The following is a 12,105-nucleotide window of genomic DNA, read 5'->3' on the forward strand; positions in this document are numbered from 1 at the left end:
TTGATAACCCACAATCAAAGAATCAATGTTATGATAAAAGAGATTTTGTTGCTAGGAAGCACGGTAAAGAAAGAGAACCATGGGTTCAGAAACCCATGCCCTTTCCTCCTAAACCATCCAAGTCAAAGGATGATGAGGATTTTGAGCGCTTTGCTGAAATGATTAGACCTATTTTCTTACGTATGCGCTTAACTGATATGCTTAAAGTAAATCCTTATGCTAAATATATGAAGGATATCATCACAAATAAAAGAAAGATACCGGAAGCTGAAATTTCCACCATGCTTGCTAATTACACTTTTAAGGGTGGAATGCCTAAGAAACTTGGAGATCCGGGTGTACCAACTATACCATGCTCTATTAAAGGAAATTATGTTAGAACTACTTTATGTGATCTTGGAGCCGGTGTTAGTGTTATGCCTCTCTCTTTATATCGTAGAATTGAATTGAATAAGTTGACACCTACTGAAATATCCTTGCAAATAGCTGATAAATCAACTGCTATACCTGTCGATATTTGTGAGGATGTGCCTGTTGTGGTTGCAAATGTCACTATTTTAACGGACTTTGTTATTCTTGATATTCCCGAGGACGATAGTATGTCTATTATCCTTGGTAGACCTTTTCTTAATACTGCAGGGGCTGTTATTGATTGCAACAAAGGCAATGTCACTTTTCATGTTAATGGTAATGAGCATACGGTACATTTTCCGAGGAAACAATCTCAAGTTCATAGCATCAATTCTATTGAAAAAGTTCCAACTATCATTTTTGGAGGTTTTGAATTTCCTCTCCCTATTGTCAAGAAAAAGTATGATATTCTTATTGTTGGGGATTTTCATACCCCCGTTGAGGTAACTTAGTGTTATTCGAAATTTCTCCGGTTCCGTGTTATTCGGAATGAGTTTGTTAGCAAGACTTGATCAACCTTGTTAGTGGATTCATTTTGATGATCACGAGATGGATGAAACTAGAAGGCACAACTTTCTGTACCCTCTTTTTACTTTCTATTATTTAGAATAAATATAAAGAAAGAATAGTATTATCTGTCTGTTTCGGATTTATCTGAGTAATAAAAAAATAGTCCGAAAATAAAAGTGCTCCAAATGCCCTGCAAATTTAGTATGATTTTTTCTGGAATATTTGAGGATTTTAGGCACTGAAAACACTGCAGGAGGGCCAAGCACCAGGCCACGAGAGAGGAGGCCCCCCCCCCTGTAGGGCGCGCCCCCTATCTCGTGGGCCCCTGGTGACTCCCCTCCACTTATGCCAGCACCCACACACTCCATCTTCTACCCCAAAAAAATCCCCATCCAGTTCATGCCCGAGTTCTAGCTCATTTTGCTGCGATTTTCGATCTCTTAGCTCAAAGCTCCATTCTCAAAACTGCTTTGGGAGATTGTTGCTTGGTATGTGACTCCTCCATTGGTCCAATTAGTTTTTGTTCTAGTGCTTTATTCATTGCAAATCCTTGCTGCCTTGGTGACCCTGTTCTTGAGCTTGCATGTTAAATTTTTGAGGTCCCAAGCAATTCCAATGCATGATATAGGCCCTAGGCACTTGTAGGAGTAGTTGCTATCAATCTTGTTTAGTTTTATGCACTTTTATTTTGAAGTTACTAAAATTTTAGAAATTTTCAGGAAAAGAAATATGCTTAGAAGAATGTAACAAGGTGGTTCCTCGGCAAAGAAAGGACCTAGGATTGCTATACGTGAACAAGATGTTAATTTGCCGAGGGATGCATATGTACGGGCTTGTGAGTGGTCATCCGATGATTTTATGGTCGAAGCAGGCTTCAAGGAGGAATTTGATGCGTATGTGCATAATGCCGAGCTAGAGGACTTCTTACAAGATAAGTGTCCTCAATATTATCATTTGACTGATTCCTTTGTGCGGAGGTTCGAATATATTTCTTCGCGTAATTCTCCTAGTGTTATGTTTGATATTTATGATACATCTTATACCATGGATGTAGAGGATTTTACAACTGCTTGCAAACTCCCGCAGTGGGGTAATATCATTGATCCTCGCAAATCTAAATTTAGAGATTTTCTTGCTAGTATTACTGTGGGAGAATCTAGGGACGTAGCACAAGCTACCATAGGGAGCATTCATTTTCCTGCTATACACTACTTTGCTCTCTTTATTGGTAAATGCATTAACGGTAAGGACGAAGTAAGTCACTTGTGTGCCGCTGATCTTTGTGTCCTCAAGAGTGCTGTGTCTGGTTACAAAAGTTATAACTTGGGGGCAATAGTTGCACGTAGGTTGCATAATAATAGTAAAAAGGGAAATTTCTTTGGAGGAATTTATGCAACCCGTGTGGCAAATTTTCTCAATATAGCGCCACGAGAGGGGGATATGATTGTACCTCCTACTTATTTAGATAAAGAAGCTATGTTTGATCATCAATTTCTTGAGAGGAATGAACAATTCCTCCATTATCGACTAATCTATGATAGACGCAACGTCGTCCCTGTTACTCTTCCTGCTCTCTACCTTTTTGATTATCAGGCAAGAGGAAGATATGTTATCACCAGGGAAGAAGCCACTGAATATGAGAGGGGAATGGAGGCAGCTCGCCAACACACTGCTGCCCAGGAGGCTGTTGCCTCTGCATCTCAGTACAACCCTAGTTTCACTTATGGATATCAGCCAGGCGGTCCTTGGTATTAGACCAACTTAGGCCAAAAGGCTAAGCTTGGGGGAGTACGTATTTCTCACCGACTTTACATTCATGTTCACACACTAGTCGTCGGTGCTCATACTCTTTAATTGTATTATCCATGTTAGTTTAAATTTCTTTTTCTAGCTTTCTTCTTGTGTGTTTGTTAAACCTTAAGAAAAACCAAAAAAATAGTTAGTTTAATTTCCTTGCTTGTAGTAGAAATTAAAATGAAAACCCAAAAAAATTTCTCGTTCTTCTTTTACTTGTTGGGAGCTTTCCCGTGTAAATAGTTTTATTTTCTTTTCTTTCTTCTGGGGGTCGAGAAGACCATATTGAAAATGCTTAGTGGCTCTTATATGCATGATTGATTATTTATATTTAGAGCCCATATTACTTGTCTTCTCTCTTGAGTTAAATGCTTGTAGATTCCAGCTTAGTCCAATGCACATGCACTCTTATTATTATACACTTCGTTCGGTCGTGCGAGTGAAAGGCAATAATGACGATATATGATGGACTTATTGGGATGAGAAAAGCTGGTATGAACTCGACCTCTCTTGTTTTTGTACATATGATGATTCATCGTTCCTGAGTCAGCTATTATGAAATAAACATATTTGCAATGACACTTAGAGATTATAGTTGCTTGTGCCATGCTTGATTAGCTATGAGTTATAATGGTTTACCTTGCGTGCCAACATGCTATTAGAATGATTATGATGTGATATGATGGGATGGTATCCTCCTTTAAATGAATTGAGTGACTCGACTTGGCACATGTTCACGCATGTAGTTGAATCAAATCAACATAGCCTTTACGATATTTATGTTCATGGTGGATTATATCCTACTCATGCTTGTATCCCGTATGAATTAATTTTAATGCATGCTTACGACTGTTGTCGCTCTCTCAGTTGGTCGCTTCCCAGTCTTTTGCTAGCCTTCACCAGTACTAAGCGGGAATACTACTTGTGCATCCAAACTCCCTAAACCCCAAAGTTGTTTCATATGAGTCCACTATACCTTCCTATATGCGGTATCTACCTGCCGTTCCAAGTAAATTTGTATGTGCCAAACTCCAAAGCTTCAAATGAAATTCTGTTTTGTATGCTCGAGCAGCTCATGTTACAACTAGTGCTGCCTATATCTTCCATGCTGGGTGTGTTATTCTCAGAGGAGTGGACTCCGCTCCTCATTCACGAGAAAGGGCCAGTAACCGGGATGCCCAGTCCCATGATCCAAAAAGATCAAAGCAAATCAAAATAATTAAACAAAACTCCCCCAGGGCTGTTGTATGTTGGAGGCACTCGTTGTTTCGAGCAAGCCATGGATTGATGCTTGTTGGTGGTTGGGGGAGTATAAACCTTTACCATTTTGTTTGGGAACTGCCTATAATGCATGTAGTATGGAAGATACAGCCATCTCATAGTTGTTGCGTTGACAGCGAAATTATGCCACTCAAAATGTTATTCAATCTCTATTTTAAAATCGAGCTCTGGCACCTCTACAAATCCCTGCTTCCCTCTGCGAAGGGCCTATCTATTTACTTTTATGTTGAGTCATCATCCTTCTTATTAAAAGCACCCGCTGGAGAGCACACTGTCATTTGCATTCATTATTATTGATTTATATTGGGTATGACTTGACTGGATATCTTTTACCATGAATTACAATGTTTAGTCTGTCCTTGATCTTTAAAGGTGCTCTGCATTTATGTTTTGCGGTCACAGAAAGGGCTAGCGAGACACCATTTTGTTATATCATGTTATGATTATTTTGAGAAAGTGTTGTCATCCGAGTTTTATTATTATGACTCGCTAGCTGATTATGCTATTGATATGAGTAATTATGAGACCTATGTGTTATTGTGAGTATGGTTAGTTCATAATATTTGCTAAAACTTGAATGCTGGCTTTTCATATTACAACAACAAGAGCAAACAGAGTTTGTAAAAGTTTTTCTTTATATCTTTCAGTTTGTCAACTGAATTGCTTGAGGACAAGCAAAGGTTTAAGCTTGGGGGAGTTGATACGTCTCCAACGTATCTACTTTTCCAAACACTTTTGCCCTTGTTTTGGACTCTAACTTGCATGATTTGAATGAAACTAACCCGGACTAACGCTGTTTTCAGCAGAACTGCCATGATGTTGTTTTATGTGTAGAAAAGAAAAGTTCTCGGAATGTCATGGAAATCCACGGAGGCACTTTTCAGAATAAATAAGAATTTTTGGCGAAAGAATCAAGGCCAGGGGGGCCACAGGCTGTCCACGAGACAAGGGGCGCCCCCCCTAGGGGCGCGGCCTCCTATCTCGTGGCCCCCCCGGACCTCCTCCGACCTCAACTCCAACTCCATATATACCGTCTCGGGGAGAAAAAAATCAAGGAGAAATTTTCATCATGTTTCACGACACGGAGCCGCCGCCAAGCCCTAATCTCTCTCGGGAGGGCTAATCTGGAGTCCGTTCGAGGCTCCGGAGAGGGGGATTCGTCATCGTTGTCATCACCAACCATCCTCCATCACCAATTTCATGATGCTCACCGCCGTGCGTGAGTAATTCCATCGTAGGCTTGCTGGACGGTGATGGGTTGGATGAGATTTACCATGTAATCAAGTTAGTTTTGTTAGGGTTTGATCCCTAGTATCCACTATGTTCTGAGATTAATGTTGCTATGACTTTGCTATGCTTAATGCTTGTCACTAGGGCCCTAGTGCCATGATTTCAGATCTGAACCTATTATGTTTTCATGAATATATGTGTGTTCTTGATCCTATCTTGCAAGTCTATAGTCACCTATTATGTGTTATAATCCGACAACCCCGAAGTGACAATAATCGGGATACTTCTCGGTGATGACCATAGTTTGAGGAGTTCATGTATTCACCATGTGTTAATGCTTTGGTCTGGTTCTCTATTAAAAGGAGGCCTAAATATCCCTTAGTTTCCACTAGGACCCGGCTGCCATGGGAGGGTAGGACAAAAGATGTCATGCAAGTTCTTTTCCATAAGCACGTATGACTATTTACGGAATACATGCCTACATTACATTGATGAATTGGAGCTAGTTCTGTGTCACCCTATGTTATAACTATTGCATGAGGAATCACATCCAGCATAATTATCCATCATTGATCCATTGCCTACGAGCTTTTCACATATTGTCTTCGCTTATTTACTTTTCCGTTGCTACTGTTACAACTACTACAAAAACCCAAAAACATTTACCTTTTCTATTGCTACTGTTACCATTACTATCATACCACTCTTGCTACTAAACACTTTGCTGCAGATACTAAGTTATCCAGGTGTGGTTGAATTGACAACTCAACTGCTAATACTCAAGAATATTCTTTGGCTCCCCTTGTGCCGAATCAATAAATTTGGGTTGTACTTCACCCTCGAAAGCTGTTGCGATCCCCTACACTTGTGGGTTATCAGGTAGCTCAGCCACTCAGTCGTCATCAGACGATAGCTCTAGCTGGGAGGCTACACCTCGGCGGCGACAGTCCCCGGCGTAGTGTAGTGCGTGTGGTGTCCCTGTTGGGTTTGCGCAGAACACCCACCACACGCTCCGCCGTCGGTGCCCGTCAGCAGCTGTTGCCGGCCGCCGTTGCCGCCACACCACCGTCGAAAGCCAGGGCCATCGCCCGCTCCGCCGCCGTGGCCCGAAGGTGGTAGGTGGCCGTCGTGGCCGCCACCCCACTGCCGGCCACCGTGGCCATCACCCGCTCCGCCACCGCGGCCCGGAGGAGGGAGGTGGTGGTCGTGGCTGCTACCCCATCGTCGGCCGCCCTGGCCACCATCCCACCATCAACCGTCGGGATCATCACCCGCTCCGCCATCGCCGCCCGAAGGCGGGAGGCGGAGGTGGATGCCGGCACGTGCGAAAGCGACCTTGCGCGCTACACCGAGTTCCTACGGGAGGAGGAGGAACCCTCGTCGAGCATGCAAAGAGCCTTACCGCCGCCGTGGCCACGGCACACGCCGCCTCAGAGGCAAGGAAGATCTACGAGGAGAATCACCGCTTCGAGAGGGATCGTCTGGAGTGGCAGTGGGCGTTCGAGCTGGCGAGCGTCGCCGAACGTGCATCGGCTGCAGGCACCGTATTCCATTTGTCCAGCTCGTCGATAGGCTCCTCCTCCTCTGCCTCTTATTGAGCGTGCTCGGCAGAGGAGAGGCTGCCAAAAGTAGTACAAAGCCCCTCCGTAGTAGTAGTAATAGTATTTAGGGGCTATTTTGTTCAGTTCATCTGACTATAGATGTGGTGGAACTATACAACGTACTTAAAATTAGCTAGTATATAAAGTAGAACTAGCTATTTTAGTACGTGGTTGGCAACAATTGGGGAAAAGTTTGGTCGGTTCAGCTGTCGAGTTGAACTGTTTGTATAAATTAAGCAGAACTGCTTAATCTATGAATGAAATCTATGCTTAATTAGTGAATTTTATTTGCAAAAATTAGATAGTGCTAGTGATTTTTAGCTGCATATTTTAACAAATCACAGTGTTACAAGGTTGACAAATGGCAATGTTACTAGATCAACAAATATCAATATTTCAAGTTTGAGAAATGGCAACATACCCGATATGACAGATGCAAATCTTACCAAATTGTTTGTAATTTGTTGCACACGGGTCATCCAAAACAACTATTTGCATTGAAGAGATGCACAAATCCTGCTCTCGCTTTACATACGGGTGTCCTATCTAAAACGTTTACGATTAACAGCTGCACAAATCCCGCTTTGCACATTTTCCCTTGGCTTCCTGGGGAAGCTGTCGGTTTGCATACGGGTGTTCTAACTAAAACGTTTGCGATCGAGATACAATATTAAACCCAAGAAAAAAAACTATTTCCTGCGGTGGCGGAGGCGGCGTGCCGCGCCGTCCTTGTCATTGTCATCCTCCAGGGTGCCGTTGTTGAAGTCTTCAAGGCAGCTCTGAATGTTCTTCACTTGTAAATCAAACATCATGTCATCGCGCGATCGACGGGCGGGGCGCGGGAGGACATCAGCTGGTGGCGCTGAGAGGCAGTGGTCGATGATGGCGTCCCATGCCGCTGAGGGGGGCACGCACACGGGCACGGGCGCTGCAGGTGCAGCCAAATGCACGGGGACCGGTGCCGCATTGGGTGGAGGGGCGCGCACGGGCACGGGCGCTGGCGCTGGCATGTACACGAGCTCGTGCGGGTCCATGGAGACCTCAGTAACGCCCGCGGCTTCCAGCTCTGCGATAGTGTTCGGCAACAAGCCCGTTAATGCTACGGGGATGGTCACTGGCGCGGGCGCGGGGATGAGAGCTGGGACGGGAGCGGGGCAGCAACAGTCGTGGCCACCTCGTTCTGGGCCATGTCCATGAGGCCCCATTCCTCCTTATTTTCTATCTCCTTCGGCTCGAAGTCGACTTCACCAAACTTGAAGATTAGTGGATGACGATCCTTCTGCGCCATGGTGTTGGTGGAGGTCTACGGGACGGAGGGGAATGGGAGGCGAACAGTAAGGCCGCCCATATTAAGCAGCGGCTCGGGCGCCATTAATGGAGAGGAAGGTGGGCAGCCATGGAAGTCAAAGGGCTCGATTCCTAGTGAGCCCGCGCAGCGTACAGCTCGCACGCTTCCTGGTGAGCCTGCGCATTGGAGGACAACTTACGTGCCTATCAATTAGCCTGCGCATCGGACTGCGCTCGCATGCCTCCCGTTCAGTCAAGTAGTTGTCCGCACGACACCTCCTATAGCCATTACAACGAAGACACATGGCGTCACGTGAATGGTTAACATAATGCACACGATTTGAATTATACAAACTTTTGCGAGGTTAGAGTGGCAGCCATTTATTTGAAAATGCCTTTGTTGGCTGTTATTCAAGTGCTTCTTATCTCAAAATGGACGCGAAAAATACCACAGCATGTCGGGTGCCATTACATAATAGCATGCCAAGTTTCATGAATTTCACACGAGTTTTGGATTTGCTAGAATTTGAAAACAAAGTATCTCAACGTTTTGTCGGCAATCAAAAGTGCCCAAGTGTTTGAAATTCATTCCCATTTCTTGCATGGGACCTAAGCATGCACCCAAGGACAAAGATTTGGTTTTTTCAACCAATTTATATGCACTGGAGCATGTGCATGTAGTTCAAATTTGAATTATGCACATAAATGCCTAGAAAACCCAATTAATGTATAAAAATGTCCAAACGAACACCGAAAAATTGCAAAATTTAACACAACACTCCTGTTATTCTATGTTGACACTATACAGTTTTTGAAAGCAATAAGAGGCAGCGGATATCATTTTGTCCCCGAAGGTGGAACATTCCTACCGAAACCATCAGGCTTGTTGTGAGAAGCTCTGGTTTGTGAGAAGCTTATACCCCAAACCTGCCCCCAAATGGGACAAAAAAATTACCACAACATGTCGATGCCGCTTCATGATAGCATGCAAAGTTTCATGAATTTCAGACGAGTTTTGGATTTACTAGAATTTAAAAACCAGGAATCTCAATGTTTGCGACCGAGTGACAGTGGCAGGGTGTTTGACATTCATTCCCATTTCTTGCATGGGACCTAAGCATGCAACTGATAACCCACGAGTGTAGGGGATCAATTGTAGCCTCTTTCGATAAGTAAGAGTGTCGAACCCAACGAGGAGCTAAAGGCAGAACAAATATTCCCTCAAGTTCTATCGACCACCGATACAACTCTACGCACGCTTAGCGTTCGCTTTACCTAGAACAAGTATGAAACTAGAAGTAATTTGTAGGTGTCATTGGATAGGTTTGCGAGATAATAAAGAGCACGTAAATATAAACTAGGGGCTGTTTAGAAGAAGACACAACTAAGTTAGTTTTAGTAGAGAGCTTTTTGTCACGAGAAAGTTATTTGTCCCTAGGCAATCGATAATTAGACCGGTAATCACTATTGCAATTTTATTTGAGGGAGAGGCATAAGCTAACATAGTTTCTCTTGTTGGATCATATGCACTTATGATTGGAACTCTAGCAAGCATCCGCAACTACTAAAGATCATTAAGGTAAAACCCAATCATAGCATTAAAGCATCAAGTCCCCTTTATCCCATATGCCACAACCCCCTTACTCGGGTTTATGCTTCTGTCACTCAAGCAACCCACTATAAGCGAATCATGAACATATTGCAACACCCTACATCGGGAATCCCTCATGCTTGCGCGACACGGAGGGCATAATAGGACAACACCAATAATAAAACATGCAACTCAAACCAATCACGATCATCAATTAACCCATAGGACAAAACGGATCTACTCAAACATCATAGGATAGCCATACATCATTGGGAAATAATATATAGCATTGAGCACCATGTTTAAGTAGAGATTACAACGGGTAAAAGAGGGGTTACACCGTTGCATAGAGGGGGGAAGAGTTGGTGATGAATGCGGTGAAGTTGTTGGTGTAGATCACGGTGATGATGATGGCCCCGGCGGCATTCCGGCATCACCGGAAACGAGGGGGAGAGAGCCCCCTCCTTCTTATTCTTCCTTGACCTTCTCCATAGATGGGAGAAGGGTTTCCCCTCTGGTCGATGGCCTCCATGGTGTGGGAGGGGCGAGAGCCCCTCCAAGATTGGATCTGTCTCTCTGTCTTTCTCTGTTTCTGCGTTCTGAGATTCTGCCCTTTTACCGTTTCTTATATATCCGGAGATCCGTAACTCCGATTGGATTGAAACCTTCTCCCAGATTCTTCTCCGAAAATTAGCTTTATTGCAGCCAAATAAGAGAAGTAACCGGCTTACGGGATGCCCACGAGGGTCAGGGGCGCGCCTGCCCCCCTGGGGCTCGCCCCCCTGCCTCATGGCCCCCTCGGGCACCGTCTCGCATTGGTTTTTCTTCCCAAAAATCATAAATATTCCAAGAATGATCTCCGTCCGTTTTTATCCCGTTTGGACTCCGTTTGATATGGGGTTTCTGCGAAACATAAAACATGCAACAAACAGGAACTGACACTGGGCACTGGATCAATATGTTAGTCCCAAAAATAATATAAAAAGTTGCCAAAAGTATATGAAAGTTGAAGAATATTGGCATGGAACAATAAAAAATTATAGATATGACGGAGACGTATCAGCATCCCCAAGCTTAATTCCTGCTCGTCCTCGAGCAGGTAAATGATAAAAAGATAACTTTTGATGTGGAATGCTACCTAGCATAATCTTGATCATGTAATCTAATCATGGCATGAATATTAAGACACGAGTGATTCAAGGCAATAGTCTATCATTTGACATAAAAACAATAATACTTCGAGCGTACTAATAAAGCAATCATGTCTTTCAAAACAACATGGCCAAAGAAAGTTATCCCTACAAAATCATATAGTCTGGCTATGCTCCATCTTCATCACACAAAATATTCAAATCATGCACAACCCCGATGACAAGCCAAGCAATTTTTTCATACTTTTGATGTTCTCAAACCTTTTCAACTTTCTCGCAACACATGAGCGTGAGCCATGGATATAGCACTATAGGTGGAATAGAATATAATGGTGGGGGTTATGCGGAGAAGACAAAAAAGGAGAAAGTCTCACATCGATGCGGCTAATCAACAGGCTATGGAGATGCCCATCAATTGATGTCAATGCGAGGAGTAGGGATTGGCATGCAACGGATGCACTAAGATTTATAAAGTGTATGAAAGCTCAAAATGGAAACTAAGTGGGTGTACATCCAACTTGCTTGCTCATGAAGACCTCGGGCATTTGAGGAAGCCCATCATCGAAATATACAAGCCAAGTTGTATAATGAAAATTCCCACTAGTATATGAAAGTGATAACTCAAGAGACTCTCTATATGAAGAACATGGTGCTACTCTGAAGCACAAGTGTGGTAAAAGGATAGTAACATTGCCCCTTCTCTCTTTTTCTCTCTTTTTTTTCTTTTCTTTTTTTATTTTTTTATTTTATTTTTTTATTTTTTTGTGGGCTTCTTTGCCCCCCTTTTTTTATTTGGCTTCTTAGGCCTTTTTTTTCATTAAGTCTGGAGTCTCATCTCGACTTGTGGGGGAATTATAGTCTCCATCATCCTTTCCTCATTGGGGCAATGATCTAATAATGATGATCATCACACTTTTATTTACTTACAACTCAATATTACAACTCAATACTAGAACAAAGATATGACTCTATATGAATGCCTCCGGTGGTGTACCGAGATGTGCAATGATCTAGCATAGAAATGACATCAAAAAATAGACAAGCCATGAAAACATCATGCTAGCTATCTTACGATCATGCAAAGCAATATGACAATGAGTGCCCAAGTCATGTATATGATGATGATGGAAGTTGCATGGCAATATATCTCAGAATGGCTATGGAAATGCCATGATAGGTAGGTATGGTGGCTGTTTTGAGGAAGATATAAGGAGGCTTATGTGTGATAGAGCGTATCGTGTCACGGGGT

Source organism: Triticum dicoccoides, chromosome 2B (assembly GCF_002162155.2).
Source record: "Triticum dicoccoides isolate Atlit2015 ecotype Zavitan chromosome 2B, WEW_v2.0, whole genome shotgun sequence".
Classification (NCBI taxonomy): Eukaryota; Viridiplantae; Streptophyta; class Magnoliopsida; order Poales; family Poaceae; genus Triticum; species Triticum dicoccoides.